The sequence below is a fragment of the Bombus vosnesenskii genome, unplaced genomic scaffold (genome assembly GCF_011952255.1).
Source record: "Bombus vosnesenskii isolate JDL3184/JDL3185 unplaced genomic scaffold, Bvos_JDL3184-5_v1.1 scf7180000013788, whole genome shotgun sequence".
Classification (NCBI taxonomy): domain Eukaryota; kingdom Metazoa; phylum Arthropoda; class Insecta; order Hymenoptera; family Apidae; genus Bombus; species Bombus vosnesenskii.
Genome location: NW_022883218.1, coordinates 1,913,240 through 1,933,487, shown reverse-complemented (window position 1 = coordinate 1,933,487; position 20,248 = coordinate 1,913,240). Strand labels below are relative to the sequence as shown.

The window sequence follows — 20,248 nt, the reverse complement described above, 5'->3', positions numbered from 1 at the left end:
CTTTATTTCTTACCTGGCTGTTCATTTTCATAGAGTTTCCTATGTTTTCGTTTTGTTTGTTATTTAATTACTTTTCTATTGTGTATGTTTTATAATTATTTAGGGCACAAATATTTTTTATTTTCAAGAAATACTTTAATGCAATGTAGAGTTGACAGAAGTATCAAAGGAATTTTGTTTACAAAAACGTTTCCTCTTCTTATTGCTTTTTATAGTTCAGTTTGTGTTGCATGGATGAAATTGATTTTTACTGGTGATAATATTTATAGTTGCTCCTTGATGTAGAAAATGGTTCTTGCTTTACCTCATGGTAGTAGTAGAAAAAATAAATATTCTTAAGTGTTACTATTTTAATAAAGAATTTTAATTACGTAAATAAATTTTTTCTTATAGAAAGGATTAAATGTAATTTCTACAAACTAGTTGTATAGTTAACACTCAGCCTAAATAATAATTGTTTGGAATACACCTATTAAAAAATCACGCGATGAAACATTCAAATATCCAGTAACCTTCTCATTAACCAATAGTAATATTATAAACATATGAATGTTTTCAAACCATAAATAACATAATTCATTAACAACTTTTTCGTCTACGTATATAAACAACGGAAATGAAATAATATTAGTTTCTGTCAGCCATATAAGGTTCCCTGTTCCAGAATCTGACAGTAGTCAATTTATTTCCGGCCGCATAATGTTCGACTTCGATATATGGCTACGCTATCGATATACCGCATCGCGTATGCAATTCCATTTCAAACGGACGAAATCTGTGTCTCGCACTGACGCGAACGTATTGCACAACATATTCTGAGTTACTCGGCATGTAAAAATTTGCGATAAAATTAGCACTCTGTCGATACGTTGATAAATCGATCTGGATTTCGCGACACTGAATTAAAAAGTCGACACAATTACGTATATAATGGTTGTCTGCATAAATTATACGTGTGTGGAGAATTACATCCATACTGTTATGTGCATAACTTTACTTTATCATTCATATTAAATGTTTGATAAGAAATAATAAAAAATTATAAAGGTGGTTTTACGAGACTAAATAAGATGAAGATGAAAAATCAAAATATTGTGTTTGAAGTTTTGTCTATTAGTTATTGATGTTAAAAAATCGACCAAATTATAGTTCTTGTTGAGAAAATAAATTTTTCCTAAATTTTCTATCATCTACTCCCGAAGATCTTGTATAGCGTGTGCTTTCAATGGTAACATAAATGCATATGCATATATATGCAAAATGGTGGCATATATAAATAGCAGATATAGAATGAAGTTCTTACGCAAGACCTCGTTTCCGAGAAAATTAATTTTGTGAAATCTACAAGTACACGTACAAATATATTAAGAATTAGATCAAAAGCTATGGAAAATTATATTTTAGGTTGTTTCTTTTGAATTCTTCCTTAACTTTTTCTGTGCTTTTCATTGCATCATCAACCTAAAATTACATTTTTTTATTATTTCAGAATACTTTGCAAATATTGGCTTTTGTATGGAAAGACAGAAATGAACTAAAAAGAAAATGATTTACTAAAACAAAATAAGCATCAATAATGGCTCTCTGCATCCGTTATATGTATATTTTTGACAATAATATTTTGAAAATACTTTTTCAATTAAAAACCGCGATTATAATGATAACAACATTAAATTTGCACTTGAAATTTTCCTTATTGCACGTATTGTTATAAATAATTTCCTGCTAGAAAAGTACACATACTCGTATGTATTACGAAAATTAGTTTTCAGTCTCGAAAATGTGATATTATTAAATTTCTTTGGCACATGAAAGATTGATAGTTGTTGAAAAAATATGATTTTCATAAATGCCTCTTAGGCAATGTTACGTCGCGTAACACTCTACCTAGCCGAGGCCACACACCGCGGGCAATATGGCAACCAGATGTCTTCGGATACTCGCAGCGTATCTTCCATGATTTCAAGGACCTTCCATAAATCACATAGATTTCCTAGAAAAGGTCCTTCAAACGAAACAAACATCTGGTTCGGAGGAATTTCTAGAGACTATTGTCTACCACGGCTTAACGAGGGAAAGTCAGTTTTTGTCACGTACGCTGCAACTTTCCTCCCACTAACCACTTTCTCTCGAGGGCGGTTAAGACCCTTCGTTTAACCAATTAAAACGAAGCCTATTCCCTCACTCTCCTAAATAACATCGGCACCAACAAATCCGATGGTCCCGTGCGCTAGACACACTCATCCTTAGCTCTCCTCCGAGACAGCATCGTCTTCCAAGAGTACTGTTTTTGCATCCTTCGAACGGTCAACATCCTTCGAGCGGGTATACACACCCGCAGATCACTCAGTCACTCATCTCGTACATACGCACCAGTGTAACTGTCCTCGTTATAAGTTGTGAAATAAACGGTGAAATATAACTTACTACTGTGTCATATTCATATCAACCACCTCTGTTATCCTAACCGAAACAGGGGAACGGCTACTTCGCGGCATCGATTCAACGAATCGTAGCGAGAATTTACGCCTCTCGCTGACGCGTTTTCCTCGCGACCGCGTCTCTCCGCGAACGGTCGTAACAGGCAACGTCGTCGTATGAGTCGCTTTATCTTGAAGTGCAACGTGATGACAGAATAAAAGCTTAAGCGACTCTCGCGACGAAGATAAAAGTTATATCTTTAGGCGAAGCGTAAAAATTTAGGTGATCTCGCGTACTGGTGCGAAGAAAAAATTCTTTCTTTATCGCTTAACAAAGTTTAAGAAAATTGCAAATGGCCATTGAATTATCATTACGTGCACTACTTATACAATGGAAGTTGATTACTAAATACTAGTTGAATTTCTTGAAAAAATTGATAACATGTATTAAGAACATAGTTGAATGCAAACACATGAAAACAGAATTCTCTTTAACTTCTTCTTCGTCAATAATTTGTATGTTGTAAGGAGAATATGCTTTTCAATTTTAAAATGTTTTTTAAATTTTGAAAATATGTCTATAGAAAGACTAATTTTTCATGGAAAAAATGTCAACCATTTATTAAGTACCTGTAAACCCGTTTCGTGAGAATTTACTCATAAAATAAGTAATTTTGATAACTATTGGAATTGAAAAATTCTTTCAGAACAATTATCATATTGTAAGGAGTCAAAAACAAATAAAAGGATAATAAATCCATGAAAATAATGATACCATAAATAATTCGCAAATCCTGAAAAGAAATGGCGATTAAATTCAATATTTACTCTCACAATTAGATCAATAAGGATACGCTATACATTTGTCGCATAATTAACACAGTCCAAAGTTAATAACCTTTTCAACTTCTAATTGCAGACGAAGCTCTCGTATAAACTTACGAATTTCTGTGTAAATGTTGAGAACATGACCAACTATAACAAACTTTCGTAAGTTTCGAACAGCTTTGAAGTTACATTTCAATTTGGAGAGACATTCTCTCTCTCTCTCTCTCTTTCTCTTCGCGAAACAGCGAAGATAACATTTTTCAGAAAAATTTGCAATTTTAGCAGGCGCTGAATCTCCTTGAAATTTTACGTAGCATCCTTTCTTTTTTTATTTTCTCCTCGTACTATTTATCAACTGCATTCCTACTATAGTGTAGTGTAGAAATACGTAAGAGAAAATGCCCGCAGATAATTTTGTCGCATTTTACGTCAAACGAGATTTGCTTTCGTGACCCGACATAAAGAAACAGCTCCGCTAAACTATGTGGAGCACATGTTGCCCTTACAAGTAACCCGCTCATCTTCCTACAAAATTATGTTCCTATTCCGCAATATAATAGTATTTTAGGGATATTACATAGCTGACGTTCTGATTTGATATTTGCATCCGAGAGAATTCCGTTTGTTAAATGAAAATTATTCTAGGAGATAAATCTAAAAGAAGAGGCTTTAAGAATAGAAATTTTTTAACTTTTATTTTAATTTTGTTATCATTCGGAAATTTATGATATACGTGCAGATGTTTAATAATACAATATTAGCGCCTGTATGCTCTTTATATGCTTTTCAGTACTTATACTGTACAATAATTTTTTCATTAGTTTTTGTTCGTTAGAATGTTTTATCATAGAAGCTAGTCAAATGCTGGAGCAGAAATTATCCATTATTAATTTGTGATATTAAAAATTACAAGTAATCTGTACCTGAGAAGGATTTGCAGAGTAATAAGCAATAAGCAACTCAACATTTAAATTGTATTTATTGAAAAAAAGGTACAAATCCCATCTTCAAGAGTGAAAAGATTTATTACTACAAATAATAGTTTATAATTGTCAATTTATAGCACGTTTGGAAAAGTGATTTAATTTTGATTGATTTTGAGTTGTTTTTTTTTTTTTTGCTTTACTTAAATCATCGGAGCTGTCTTTACTGCAACAGCCTCTTCAGTTAATTAATTAGAATACAAATGCCAAAATAAATATGATTATTTTTTATGTCCATCATAATCTTCACAAAAATCACTTCCAAAAAATTGCCCCAAAGCAGAAGTATAATAAAAATATAGTTATCCGAACAGATAGGGTGGCATAGTTCGTGTAATACACAACAGAAGCTATCGCGAAATTATGACGCGACTAAACCACCAGTCTCGAGAGTTGGAAGTAGCAACCCCTCGTATAGTTTACTTACTGCAATTAATAATTGCAATTTAACACCAGTGTTGCGGTGTTGGCCGGTACAATGGGTTACGCTAGCTTTGGCACCGCAAGCACAGCTTCGATGCTTTAACCGAACCGGATACATTATAACCCCGCCGTTCGCGGATAATGGAACAGAGAAAATGCGAGGTCAGGGAAGATGCATCGATGTGACGGTGATACAACGAAGAGGTGTTCTGTTTCCATGAGATATTGAATAAAAATTCCATTTGTCTTTCTTGGATGACGATGAAATGGAACACAATGAGCGTGAAATGTTTGATATTTCCACGAAATTGACGAGTTCAAATATAATAGTGAACAATATACTTGTAAAACAGAATAAAAAGTTACTTTTTTAGTAAAAAAGAATAAGTTGTATATTTTACAAAGTTTTGTAAAAATATTGTAAGTATTGGAAAAATTTATATTAGAATTATAATATATAAAATATATAATATAAATATAAAATATATAATATATAAAATCGTCAGTTGCAATTTCACTGTGATTGGAAAAGATAAAGGTCCTAGCAGTCTTCAATTTATATAACCCGGTACAGTTTTTATAATTCATATTCAATTGATAAACGATATAAAAATATATTTTAGAAATTATTTCTAAAGCCGCTTAAATGATGAATTATAAGAAAGTTTGCATATTGTAAATCTCAGTCTGTAGCTTCATACATTATTTCACAAATTCATGCGTACATTATATTTAACTGACAGAGGCTACGTTAGTGTACATTGGATATTCAACTATGCTCTTTTGCAGTGAAGTAAAATACCAGATCCATTATAATACCGTATAGTTGTAATACTGATTAAATGTTAAAATACTCTTAAAAGAGGGCACAGCTTACAACCAGAAATCACAAGCAAAACGTATAAGGTTTCACTTCTTAATTGGAAATTTTTGAGCTTATAAAGTAGTCTAAACTCGTATGCATAATTTAAATCTTTTAAAGATTATATAATGTTTTTACATTATAAAGTTTTATTTAAAGAATCAAATGTAAAAATTGTACTTTGACAAATAATAAAATATTAACAAATCTGTTGTTATTTCTATACTCAGAGGTAGGATCACAATAGTTATTATTTTATTGAATGGATAAATCTATCACACCGTTCTGAGCCAAAAAAAACCTTTATTGCACGCGCGTACAAAATTGTAACTAGGATTATCTTCTAGTTACTATTTCTTATAACTAACGCATCTGCATATGGATGGCGAGCACGAACTCACGTTGTCATTTTCAACAAAATCCATAAATCAATATTTAATAGATTCTTAAAATTATTAAAAAGCTACAGATTTTTAAAAGTATTATCAAAATTTAATTACTAAGATTCATTTAAATTTAAATATTCTCGTGATTATTCTCATGCTTTAAATTCTTTCTAAGGAAACATCACATATGAACAATGTTTTCTTATTCGTCTCAAGCGTGACTGCTACCACGGTTTCATATTAATTTCGTAGCAGGTAGTACGATAATGAGCTTAAGTTATTTCGATTCTGTATACTGCGCTGACTAGTAGCTAGAAGCTATAATCCCCGCGGACCCATTAGAATTGGCTGAAGGTAATACAACAAAGGAAATACGACAAGGGAAATGAGATGCAACTACCATTGTTCCAACGTTGACATTGTCGATGATCAGTAGATAGATATGCATACAACTATGCAATATACGGTCGGCAAAAGATTCGTTTATTTTACAGATATAATCCGAGATCTGCATTCTTGAAAAAACGCTTAAAATTATATTTGAGACAATATTTATTTTTATTTTTTATTATATTATCATAATCTTTCTCACGTTATGTGAAAAATTTGACTGATTTTCCTTAATTAATTTTCAGTATTTTATTAGGTATTATTAGTACTCGAAGTGACAACTATATTTTATCTATGTATTGTACTTTATTCTATATTATCTATATGTGTCCTATTGTTATCCTTAATTATATCAGTGACTTAATTGTATTATGTTATGTAATTCACGTTGGTACATTACTGCATTTCATCCCATTGTTACATGTAATAGTTCCTGTAGTATGATATGTTATTATCTTCACTGACTATATGTTAAATTAATCATATATGATAGCTATTGTTATAAATTTACTTGACATGTATACTTTCAGAAACTATAGTAATTATCATTAATTCAATTATTAGAATCACTTTGAAGTATAATGCACAAATTTCCATAAAAGATCTCTTAAACAAGCTCTTAATAGTTAAGAACTTTCAGGTTCTAAACTTTGCAAATAGCTAACTAATCGAGTCAATATACGGCCTTTGATAATCTGGGAAATACGTACACAAGTTCTTAAAATCCCCTTGCCTGTGATACATCGCAGGAAAATTAGTTTAAAATTGTATAAAATTTTTGGAAATGAAATCAGCATACTTCTGACTAATTATGTAAACTTTTGAACAACTTCATTATAGGTATTTGAAATTCTAAATATAGAATAAACAATCTAAATAAGATCATCTGTGTATTTATACATATCTACATAAGAAATATTTCTTGTATAATATTTATGGAAATATAAGAAAATTATTTAGAACATAGTAGGTTCTTTAAATGTAAAAATAAAATGATAGGGGAGACATTTTCCTAAAAATCTTATTTAAAGCAATCTCAATTTCATCTACACTAAAAGGGGTCCAACCTTATATTTTTTCTTACGTTGAATTAAATATGAAAAGATATATTTAACGAAAATTAATGGGGCTCTATTTCAATCATCTAATCTTCCTACTCTGGTCGCCTAACCCACACTACATCATATCGTAATTCAAGTGTCCTAGTTACTTGTAAATTTATGAAGTGCAAACGTATACGCGAAATCTTTCATTGCAAAAATCCAGATACTACAGTTATCCTATCTCATTTGAAAGATAGATAAATGAAAATCGTAAAACTGAAACAAATACGTAAATTGTAGACATCGGCAATGCCCTATGTAATAATTACAAAAAATGTAAACAAAAGATCTAAAGACATTTCGGAGGACAAAGGGCAGGAGGAAAAAAGGTGGTGGCGTGAAAACACACGGGAAACAATGCTAGACACGAATAACAGGAAGGGGGAAAAAGAACATTCCAATTAATGGACCAACAACGAAATAGCAAATGGCTGATGCGATTTGCAATTAATAGTAGTAGTTACCATTAGCCCGAAAAGCAAGTTATTGAATACGTATTCGCGCAAGCGATTTTATTACAGCCCGCCTATTGTTGTCGTGATTCCGTATTTCAATCCGTATCGCACTGAAAAGCCTAGTCCACCATGTAATTAAATACAATATCGAGAGCTTATATCGCGTCCGAAAAACAATCGAAAAAGCAACATAAAAGAGATGATCTTATCTATCAGTAAAACGCGTTTTAACGTTTGCTTTTGTTTGCTGTTTCTTTGTTTATTATAATGGTAGAAGTTGTAGGAGTAATTCCATTGTAAGTCGAACATGTACGATAGGAATTAAGTTTTAATAGGGTATTAGCCAGTGATAATAGCTAAAATAGTCTGCGCCTTTCAATTTCGACTACTGTTCAACTTTTGCGCGCTACTACCTGATCATGTGTATTGTACATGCTGTTTCCTAGATGGACGCGAGCTATAAATCTCTCCAATGGAAAAGCGACTTATAATTAGTGTTTTTGTGTGGAATTGTGATCGATTTGAGGTATTTTATGGTCATAATAATATGATCGTAATAAGCATCGTTGTAGTATTTAACACACTACATCTTTTACTTCACATTTATCTGATCCCAAATCTAAAATCTTGCTCAAACACAAAAACTATTATCTTCATTTTCTCATCTATCTCTAAAACGATTTACTCTAAACCCAAAATTCTACCATCCAACTTAGCAATAACACACTCTTTACACATAGAATATAATTTCCACAATTCCATATGCACTTCAAGATAATTTTTTTACTCAAATCAAACTAAAGCAATTTATTCTGAATCCGAAATTCTGTCACTTACCTTCAAATCCAACAAATCCATAACATCTTCAAAATATTGTAGATACAATCTTAACAATTCCGAAAGCATCCCAATATCATTATCTGTAGCCATGTAAATGTATTCTAAACTGTAACAAGCTCTATCAATGTTCATAAAATTCAATTATAATCAACCTATTGCACATAGAAAGTAAGACAGATAATGGTAAATAACAAAGGTATTGACGCGTCGTGGCGACAAAGGTATCGAGGCTTATCAACGCAGATCGCATTTGCCGTTAATACACAAGCTCGCGTAATAAGCTGGCGCTCCGCTGTCCAGGATTTCCTATGGAGAGTGTACGAGCTACCGCGGCTTGGATAATTATGAGAACGTGTAATTTATAGCTAGCACGTGCGGCTTTCGTCTCTTCGATCTGCACAAACCTCTTGAAACCGTGGTATTAACAGGTCCTCGTTGGACCACCCTCACAGCTTGTGACTAAGAGGCATTAAACGTCACTGATGCACTTGTACCTATACGCAGGTTATTGCAATCGTGTGATAGCGTGCTAACGATGACAAGAGGAACGTTTGAATGTGTAGATTCAATGGAGAATCCGAGCACAATGAACACGCAATTAATTAAATAAAGTTCAAAATGGGTAATGCATTTTCGGTTTGATCGTGAATGGAATCATTCGTCACGCGTGCTACTGATATTTGCTTGATAAACAATTGTGATGGCTTAAGTGAAAATTTTAAAAATTGGAATTGGAGCTCTATAGAGAGCTTTTGTTAGAATTTTTAAGCAAGAGAATATCAAGAAAATTTTTAGCTTATTTACCTTTTTTTATGCGCTTCATTCTGTGTAATAGAACGATCTGATAGCCGACTGTTGTATATTTCCTACTTACAAGAACAGAAGAAGTTTGTACGTTATGTAGGTATTATATTACTTAAGTTTCATAGGTACAGTTACGTAGGTATTACGTGACAACTCCGTAATAATGTAAAAATATTTTTACAAAGTAACGCTGAAAGTCGACTATTAATCATTTAATAAATCTACTATTAATCTTCTAATTCAGATTTCAATTAATTTTAAACAAAAAGAGAATGGACATATATAAAACAAGAAAAATATAATAAATAATTTGTTAAATTTTATTATTTCTATGTTCTCTCTAAATATCATTTTCATTGCAGAATATGGTACCGGAGTAGATCGATTTGAAGTAATGATTTAAATTGATAAATAGTTCGTTTGTATGAAGTGTTAAGAAAAGAAAGCGAGGCTCAAAGAGACAGAAGAATTTCGATTAACTTAAGTAAACTTCAATTAGCTTCTGTGTAATATTCTTGACTTTTTTGCCCCTAATAAGTGGCTCTTCAAGGATCACAAGTCCTTCCGTTTTGCGAGCTACAGTTTTAAAGCTAGCTTCTTTAGTTAACACGAAGCCAATTTATCTCTCTGGTAAGAATTGTAAACATAAATTTGTGTATGCAAAAGTATGCTCTCTCTTAATCTCTTTAAAGATTTCTGTTACCAAATCTTAATTGTTAAATCATTAAATATCTATGTAGTATATTAACGTTTTTCTTCTTGACAATACAAATTTTCAACATAATAAAAAATTTTTTCAGTAACAAATAAATAAAAAATATTAATATATAATATAAATTACTTATTAGTTATTAATTATAATTAATTATTATAATATTAATAACTATTATTATAATTAATTATTAATATAAATTACTTATTATAATATAATAATATAATACTTGATAAATAATTTTTAATAGTAAATATTAGACATTTTCTCTTTAAAAGATTCAATTTTATAATTTTCTATAAATTTTTAGGCCTGAAGGTTCCAGTTTCATACAACTTTATTCTTAGAAACTTCGGCTCGAAACTGGTATTTGTTCAAAGCTTACCTTCTACGTCCCGTTTATAGAATATTAAATCTCGTACTCAGATTCATCCTTTGAATACTAAAAACTCCACTTAATGCACGCTCCGACTCTGGAATCGTTTTCGGCCCATTGTGTTACCTCATTTTTAGAAAGATTTGGAAATATCATTTTCTTTTCTTTTCAATGTATCCACCAAAATTAAGAAATATTTTCAAATAAAACAAAAACGTAAGGAATCTCCAAAGATTATAAGAAGATTAACAATTAACAACAGATAAAAATTATTATAAATATCATGAAATAAATTTTGTACAATTTATATATCGTATATATTTCCATTTCCATTTCTATTAAGGAAGACATCCGCTTAAACCATCATCCTGTATCGAACAAACTATAAAACAATCCACAATATTTTAACATATAGTTCACATGTAGTTCCTCATAGATTTCTGTCAATAATTCACATGAACCTACATTGAACGTTCAATCAAGCGAGCAGTCGTGGCAATGTCCCGAAATCTTTGTACAATCTGAGATGCGGATTGACGTCGTCGACTCGTTCTACTGAATTGAGAGACTGGCAGAGCGCGCAATAAAGCCTTCAATAGGACCAGGAAGCGAGCTAGAGAAGGTTGGTCCAGTCCAGTCAGGCAATTATTGTCCCCTAACGTTCCATCAACGAGAGATATAGTCATGGAATCTGGCAGGCTGAAGCTGTCCCCCTAAATTTCGCGAGACCTTTGGCGTAGACGAGGCTACCTTCGCGTTAATAAGACCGTGTAATAGCTGCAGGGTCAATTCCGTTGCAAAAATCTTGATTTTCCCACATGAGAATCCTTCGACGATTTTGACGTTTCCTGGTTGATCGTTAGATCACAAAAATTCGTAAGATTCTTGCAAAAATTCTACTGATAAATTTATTCGTGTAATGTCTTTGATTTTCAGAGAGAGAGAGAGAGAGAGAGAGAGGGAGAAAGAGAGAGAGAATTACAATCTGATGTATTAATTTGATATATTAAGTTCTATCTGTTTTTCTGATTAAGAATTCTGTGTTATTCTTGTTATTTTTTTGTAGAATAGAGTTTCTTTGAAGTTAGATATTTCCCCTTTTAACAGTATTAACCATTTCTTACCTTTTTGAGCTTAAGAAGGTTCAGTTTCACCGTACTTAAATTAATTATCGCCTTTTCCATTTATTTCTTTCTTTTCCTCTTCTTTCAGAACTTACACAGATCAATACTTTAATAATGATAATTAATAATAATATTAAACAATTTCCAGAAATTGATTTGGTTTATAGAAAATATAGAATTGTTATTTAAATGGTCCTATTTTATCCTACACAACATAATCCACAATACTTTAATGAGAATATTAAGCAATTTCTTCAAATTCTTAACATTAAAAAACTCCAAATCCATCACTGTACCGAATCTAGTTACTTAACCCCAATCTATATTTTTTTGACAAGAGAGAAATTTAAATCAATATTTTCTCCCAATTCTCTCTCAAAAAATGCGATGTTTTTCTAGAATTCTTTTTTAAAAACAAAATCTTTTTCAAAAGCAAAAAGACTACAGCTATATCTCCAGTCAGAGTATTTCACATGTGCTAAAAATTTTTATGGAATTACAAATGGTCGGTCGAAACTATTTTAATCGAAATAATGGCCCGTCGCATTTGCGTGGAAAGAGTTGCAACGTGAACGTTCAAGCTGGTCGCATTGCCAATGCAGATCCGAACACCCTTCGCATGCCTGTTGGCGTACATACGTTCCTAATTTCACAAAATGTCGCCATGTTATGCATAGTACAATTTCGGATCGCTAGATCTGCATACCGACCGTTTATCATTGTTATTGGAGATCACGAAGCCGTCTGCTTTTGCCTTCATTCGAGACATCATCGGCATTTGCATTGGTTTTCCCAATTAATTTTCCCACCGCGTACCCAAGAGAACTTCTTGCTTTAAAGCGAATATCGTACAATTACATACCCGTTTTGGTTTCAAATGTGGGAACTCGTTTAGAACGTTCGAACTGGAAATTTCTGATTACATCAGTCAAAACGGTATGTAATATGGATACAAATGAAATTATGGTGATGTGGAGTTCAACTACGTGAAAGGATATTCTTAAGATATTGTAATATGAAATTTTGTTTAAGGTTTACATAATAAAGCTCCTTAGAAGCAATGCTAAAACCAATAAATTGGAAAATATAAAGAAAAATAACAATTATTTTCTACGATTTATTTTTTAATTTTTTATACCATACGTTCGTAATAAACAAATCTGTGAAAAATAGGTCACTTGCTGTTTTACATATTAAATTTTGTATCTAGTTTATAAAATTCAGAGCTTTTGTTAGTTGTTACGGCGCACCAATTTCATTAATATTACTTAAAATTAATTGTAATTCTACGAATTACACTAAAAACAATGCACCTTACATAATTTAATGGACGAATATAATTTAATGTAATATCAATTACTAAAGTTTCTATCGAATTGTTTAGTTCAAAACTTTCCAACATACACATAGTTTTGCATTATGATTATTATAAAAACTATTAATAGTACCATTATAAATGGTATTAATAAACAGATGTATACGTTTAGTCTAATAAACCATAAATATACAAATAACACCTATTAAAACTACTAAAAGTTTAAATAGTTACTGTTGTAAAGCCAATGGAAATATTAAAGTTCTATTGGCGTCGTCGAAAAAAATAAATTCTTTCCTGCAAAATACTTTTTGCTTCATGTCGATTCGTCTTTCCGTTGTTGAAATATCATCGTTTGAAGAGGACCGATTTCTTGTAATAATTCCCTATCGGTGTCTATCTCGCACGCTCGGACTCTCACTTGTACCGTAATCACAACCTCGTTAATAGCGCGCTGATCATTGATAGACAGCGTCTGGATTCTTTTTACTCTTACTACTACTAAGCGTACGCATTTCCTGGGAAAAATGTGGATTGGACCGTTGCAGGCAGCTTTGCGTTTTTACTTACGTCTATCATACGTTATATCTTCAGAACCAATTGAGATATGGATTTAAAACAAAATGCATTGTTCAGGGCACACAAGAGTCTTCATAGTCAAGAGACTATCTTCTCAATAGATAATATTCAAAAACTTCGTAATTATTTTTTCATTTATTTAATTATTTTATGTGTATTGTTTATAAAATATTGTTATATTGTGTGGTTTACTTTATTTGACCCACGAGTTGAACTTATTGATGTACCTGACAAATCTTTACCGTAACTTTTGTATAATTTATATATACCGTTTGCTTTGAAACTACTACAACAAAAATTACAAAAATATATCATTAAAGCGTAATTTTCTTTTCTCCATACTTATTTCCTTATTTCCATCGTTTGTATTGTATATGTCATAACAATTCGTTTCGTACTTGATAAATTAACGAGATTTAATAAAGAAATTATTATAAATATCATGTGCAAATTTAATAAAAAAACTTTTCATTTTCTCCTCTATTGTATTATGAGGCCAAATATTGATTTAATTTTTATAAAATAGGAGCGATCATTACATAAGAAAACAAATTAATAATTCATAAAATAATTACTGAAGACATGTATTATAATTTTTTTAAAAAACATGCTTGCAATTTCAATACATTTTTTTTATTTTTGCACAGTAATAAGTAATCGCAAGAAACTGCTGTCATTATTGTTTAAAAAGGCAGAAAGAAAAGAAAAGATACACAAAGAGCAAAACAATGAGCACGGACATCACTACCGAAAATTTCGACAAAATCCCAGTGGGACACATCCGACACGTCGCGTCGGTCAGAGGCTTCCGCCGCTGCTGTTTCCGGCTGGTTTTTACCAAAGCCCATTCTATCAGCCACATTCAACGCGTAAAATCTAAAATCGTTTTACGACAGCGTGCATCGACCACGAAACAATGTCACGTTCCTACTTCCTTCTCGAGTTTCTCTGTCATTGGCAATAAGAGCTGCACAAAACTAAATGGGCCAGCACAAAAACACTTAAACCGGAATGAAATTTCACGAGCATAACAGCATGATGTTCTTTTTTAATGTTCATGCAGTTAACTCGGCATGTTTTATGTATTTAAATTGCAATATAAACATTTTTGCAGAAATTTTTTGTTCACAAGAGTAAAAAAATTGGCTGTGCTTCTTTTTATAAATTTTGTATTACGTTGCATTTTTTAGTTTATTCAGAAGATTTATTGAAGGTACCTTTTAGTTTGTTCAACAATCTTATTGGAAGGGCGTTTGTTGAAGCTTCTTGTGGATCAAATATTTTCTCATAACTTCCTTTCTTAGTGGGTAAGTTCTATCAATTATTTTTATGTAAGCTTGCTGAATTTACAATCATAAAACAATTTCTTATTATTAATGAAATAACTTTTTAAATGAGTTACGTTAGTAAGTTTGATTTTTAAGAATAAAACAAATAAAAAATGAATTTAAAATATAACTACTCTAGAATTCACTCTTAACCACGAATCTATCAATCTTAGCAAATTACATGAAAATAATCTCGAGACTTTCGTAAACATTCTGCATATAATTTTCTTCGTGCAGGTTTTTTGCTAACTAAGGAAAAAAAATAAAGAAAGTAAAGCTTTCTCAATAACCGCGGCGATACTTGGTCGAGAAATAAATTAACGTTTGCACGGCGGATTTACATGGAAAAACGACAAGACGACAGGATTTCCAGTCTGCGGACGTACCAAGGTAAATAAAGTGGAGTGTTACACATCAGAATAAGGTAAACTTGTCGCCCAGGAGAAATTGATTAATGAAAAGTCGTAGTGTATGTATGGAAAGGCGAGCGAGAAAGGAGAAACTTGAACTTTAAAACCAACTAACTATTAATTACGGGGGCTACACGAGAAGTTTGGCCGAAGGAGACCGATGGACGCTGTTCAAGAGGAGAAAGCGACGAGAAAGAGATGCTGAAGAAGAGAAAATTCCTCGGGGACAAGGAACAAGACCGGGGAATTGCTTTTCTGTTCGCAGACTTGTTTGACTCCTCCAGTGAATTACAGCATAGTCTGGAATCTGATTGTGAGAATTTTGATTGATACTGTAATGCTATAATGTGGTTGTTTTGGAATGTGATGCAGGAATTTGAAGAAACAAATAAATTTCTTAATAATAACTTATGTTTAACAATAATTTCATGCAATAAATATTATTAATTGTAATATTATAATAAGATTTCAATATTTTTATTAATGTGTAATTAGTGAATGATATGGTGAGCATAATTGATTGAATGTGGAAATTAGTACGCAATTTAGCGTAATTCCATAATTTCTCATTGATCTAAATCTCGACCATGAATAGCGGAAATGAAAAAATGAACGGAAATAACTCAATAAAGGTTTTTAACGTTTTTGTCGATGTGAAGTGTGCTTTTCGAACAGTCGGTATATAGCATTGGAGTATATACTCACACAAAACGCAGTAAAATAGCACAAGAGCTATAAAATACGTTGGAGTGGAAGTGCTTAGATTTGTAACACGCGAATTCAAACTTTGACAGTGAATAACTCAGATAGTTATAACCGTACGTCACACATGAATATCATAAATCGACTGATTTCCATCGCGACCTGTGATTTCGATTCATAGCTTCACTCGTTTAGAAAAGCTATTGCGTTTGTAAAGTAAAATTGCAAATTGAAAATACAAAACATTTTTTCAACAGAACAGAACATTTTTATATAATATTTTTTTTATTTAATATACAGTGAGAAGCATTAATTTAAAGAAGAAGTATTTAGAACCCAAAGAAAATTTTTTTAGATTGAAATATACTTATTATACATTACTAGAGAAGGATTTGGAATCACATTTCCAATTGCATCTATATTGAATAATTTGCTAATCTTATTATTAATTAGAAATGAATGTCACGACAAAACTGTTTATCGGAGAATTTTTTAAAATATCAAAATAGTAAATTAATACTTCTCCGAATTTTTTAATTTAAAAGAACTTTTAATCAGTACAGTATACTTTAATAATGAGTATAGAATATCTTCTTCTATTTCATAATTTACTAATATCTAGCATAATAACAATAACTATAAAATTCATTTTAAATATCAATCACACTGTTTCCAGTGTAAAAGTTGTCATTTTATAATCAACGAAAAGTCATAATTAACAAAAAGCCGCAAGCACAACGTTGATTAAAATGTGTGCTCGTATAACAGGGACTTGAATCGCCAATTAATTCATCGAAATTCGTCGTTGAATTCGGTTAGAGAGGGATATCGTTTTCAATGATGCAATTAAGCTTCCAATTGTATTCAATTTACATGACTTCATTAGTGGCTGAAGGAACAATATGATATTGTGTAGCCAGTTTCGTATTGATGGTCTATGGTACACTAGCCAACCACAGAAAAATTTCGTATCCTCCCTTTTCGAGAGAAATCACAACTCGAAAACGATTATGAGTCGGTGCTCTGGGTTAATTCAAGAAATAAGCGGAGGCCATCCTCTCGAGCTGCATTTTTAAGATCTGGCGAAGTGCCAAGCTTATGTGCCGAAGCGGAACAAAAACACTTTTTTCCAGCCGCAAAATTCCTGCCTTCTGCGAAGAAGTAGAAGAAGATGGCTAAAAAGTATACAGAAAAGGGCAAAGATGAAAAATTGGCTGGTTAGGCTCTAAATGCAAGAAGATAGTGTTACAGAATATTAAATTGAAATGCAATTCGAAATGCGGTATTGTCGAGATTAAATTGGCTCGAAATATGACTAAATGCTCGAGAAACATTTTTATCATTTTAAATGTTCGTAATGGTAATTGTTAGAGTGTGGATATTTATGTTAATTCATGTTTTTATTTAGTCGTGCAAAAATTAAATTAATAAACTTTTAGTAAATTTTGGAATTTTATTATCTTTTCCCATTATTTTTGCTTCTTAATGTATGAAGTTGGTCTTTAAATATTATAAATTTCAAATGTATATATTTTATATTTTTTTCTCTAATGTATTTATACATTTTCTAGATAATCTATTTCTAGGCTACATTTCACATTTTGATATTTTACTCATTAAAGGTTAGTCATTTTAATTTTTGATCACATGAAAGTATGTTTAAAAGAGTATAAAATTGTTTTAATTACGAAAAATGTTTGTAATTAATGATCTCTCTTTTACAATTTCACAAATCTTTCTCTAATTAGATTTCTGACTCTCTCATGATATCCATTTATTACGATGTTTCCCAAATTTGAACATTTCAAAACACATTAGACTGTTTCGTGTTGTTTATTCAATTGGGAACTAAGATAATTATGCGATATGGAATTGTTTGTAGAACTTAGTTGCTTCGAATTAGGTAGAACGAAATGGATTCGTGTATGAGTCGAAATAGCTATTTGGTTATACAGATGGTTAGAGAAAAGCGAATGCAATTTTTATGGGTTGTAGAATATAATAATAAGAGAAGAATAATCTTTCTTATTACCTAATTGATAGAAAATAATTGATAATATTACTGGACAATTATATACTATGAACAATATAATGAATAATCCTTAAAAGAATTTTAAGCTAAATTTAGATTTAAAAGATTGCAAAATAAAGAATGAACCTTTTTAATATATTTATAACGTAATATCTCACAATTTTCATACTATGTATGTGTAAATGAATCACAGATTATTTTTTTCGTTTTATACTTTTAAATTTATTATAAATATCTATTCTTCGTCGTATATTTGTTAATCAAACTTGAATAATAATATATTTACATATGACATATGTGGAGGATGGTTGCGTGGTTTGTTATTTAAATGACGCGATAAATTGCAGTTGAAACCATCAAGTATATTTTAAAATAATTAATAAATAGTACAGACAATATTCGCTAAGACGCTCGTACTACGGACTCGCTAAAGACAGTGTGTAAATCGCTAATAAGGTCGCTTAACTCGTTGTTAACTGAACTGCTTACGATCGCGTCTGTTTAATTTATACTGGTCGGGGGAGAGCCGGAAAATTCAAATTCGTCTTCGTTTGACGATTGCACGTAGCGATGACATTGTTTTGCCCGGAGTTTGTTTATTATTACATTATGTGTATCCTAACGATATTGATACTCCGAGGCAAAACAACAACATGATTTGAATTGTCCTGTAGTTCATGCGCCGCTACACATATATTACTAAAATAATATTTCATCTTTCCAATTTATTTCATCGAAAAGTGAAGCAAGCTTCATTATATTTCTTTCTCGTCATAGAATAATTATTCAACAGTTTAACGTATAAAATATTTGATTGAAAACTCACACAAAATATATTGACAATTTTGATTAACAGCAAATAATTTCGTTCCGGGACTACCGGTGGACTCGTCAGTAAGGCTATGCCCGGTAGTCCCTGCCTTAGACGTAGAGGGAGTCTCGCTAGGTGCGGTATTTGTATCAATCGTCCGTATATTCGACCGCTAGCGAGATAGACAGACTCGTTGTCGTCGTAGCCCTCTAGTGTTGGCGGTTGGTACCCGCGGATCGCCCGGGAGGTGTTGCGTCGCGTTGATGCCTCGACCTGTCAGCGTCCTATTCATACCGATCCGCCACATATTAAATGAAGAAAAATATGACCGAAAATCGTAATTGAATCGCATACATCAAGCTTTTTGTTTCAAACGTAGCCATGTAATTTAATTATATAATAATTCAATGTGAGAATTAGTTTCAGAAGACTCAGATTATTAAAACTTCTATAGAACCAACAATTTTTGCGAAGGAATCCTTTAGGGAGAAATTCATCAAGTTTAAATTACGTTGTCTAACCGTATATATACTGTGCCTTACCTACTTATTTTCGTCAATAACACTATAATTTTATTAATAATATTTTAACGCATTAAATTTGCCGAAGCATAGGCAAAATCTTTAAGATAATGCTTGATTTATAAAATGGTTATTTAATAGCATAAAAAGATGAAAACAAAGAAAGAGCGATCAAAATTATACAAATAGTGCATGGGTAAATTTACATTAATAGCGCGTGCTTGAAAGTTTACATTGCGCTTTCCACTGTATTTTTTAACAAAATACACACAAGAGGACCATTTTCTTGATGGGAAAGCTTTTACTAAATCGTTTCAGACGAATTAAATAAATTAGTACAAAGGCAATAAAAATAGAAACATAGGTAGAATATAGAAAAAGAAAATCACAATAGATGAAGATAGATTTTGGAAAGATAATAGTCCCACGTCTGACTATACACCGACAATAACTACTTCCTATCCTATCTGAATATGAATAATTTTACTAAATTCGTCTCTTTGACTGTTACACATAAAATGCACGTTCAAAACATTTACAATTCACATCGTAATTTAATCATTTAGACCCGTAGACATTCGATTCAATTAATTTGTATGACAAAATTGCTTATTCCAGTATTAGAGCCTAATTGTTTCAATTGCGATGCAAATTAACAATTATTCTATTGTCTAGTTATATGAATAATTGAACATGTCTAATATAAAATTTATATCTAGAGTGTGTTTGTGCATATTCATTTAACAATTTTATAATCTGCGTTTCGGTACTTTGTTATTCATTAAGCTCGTTTAAAAGTGCAAGCCTAGGGCACAAAATTTAATAAAGTGATTAACTAATAACG

The 20,248-nt window shown here is 31.4% G+C and overlaps 1 protein-coding gene across 5 annotated transcripts in view; it reads right to left on the bottom strand.

The window, feature by feature from the left end:
- Positions 1–20,248, bottom strand: part of LOC117238943 (protein eva-1) — a 336,187-nt gene that overhangs the window by 29,043 nt on the left and 286,896 nt on the right. The gene's annotated exons all lie outside the window — the stretch shown is intronic.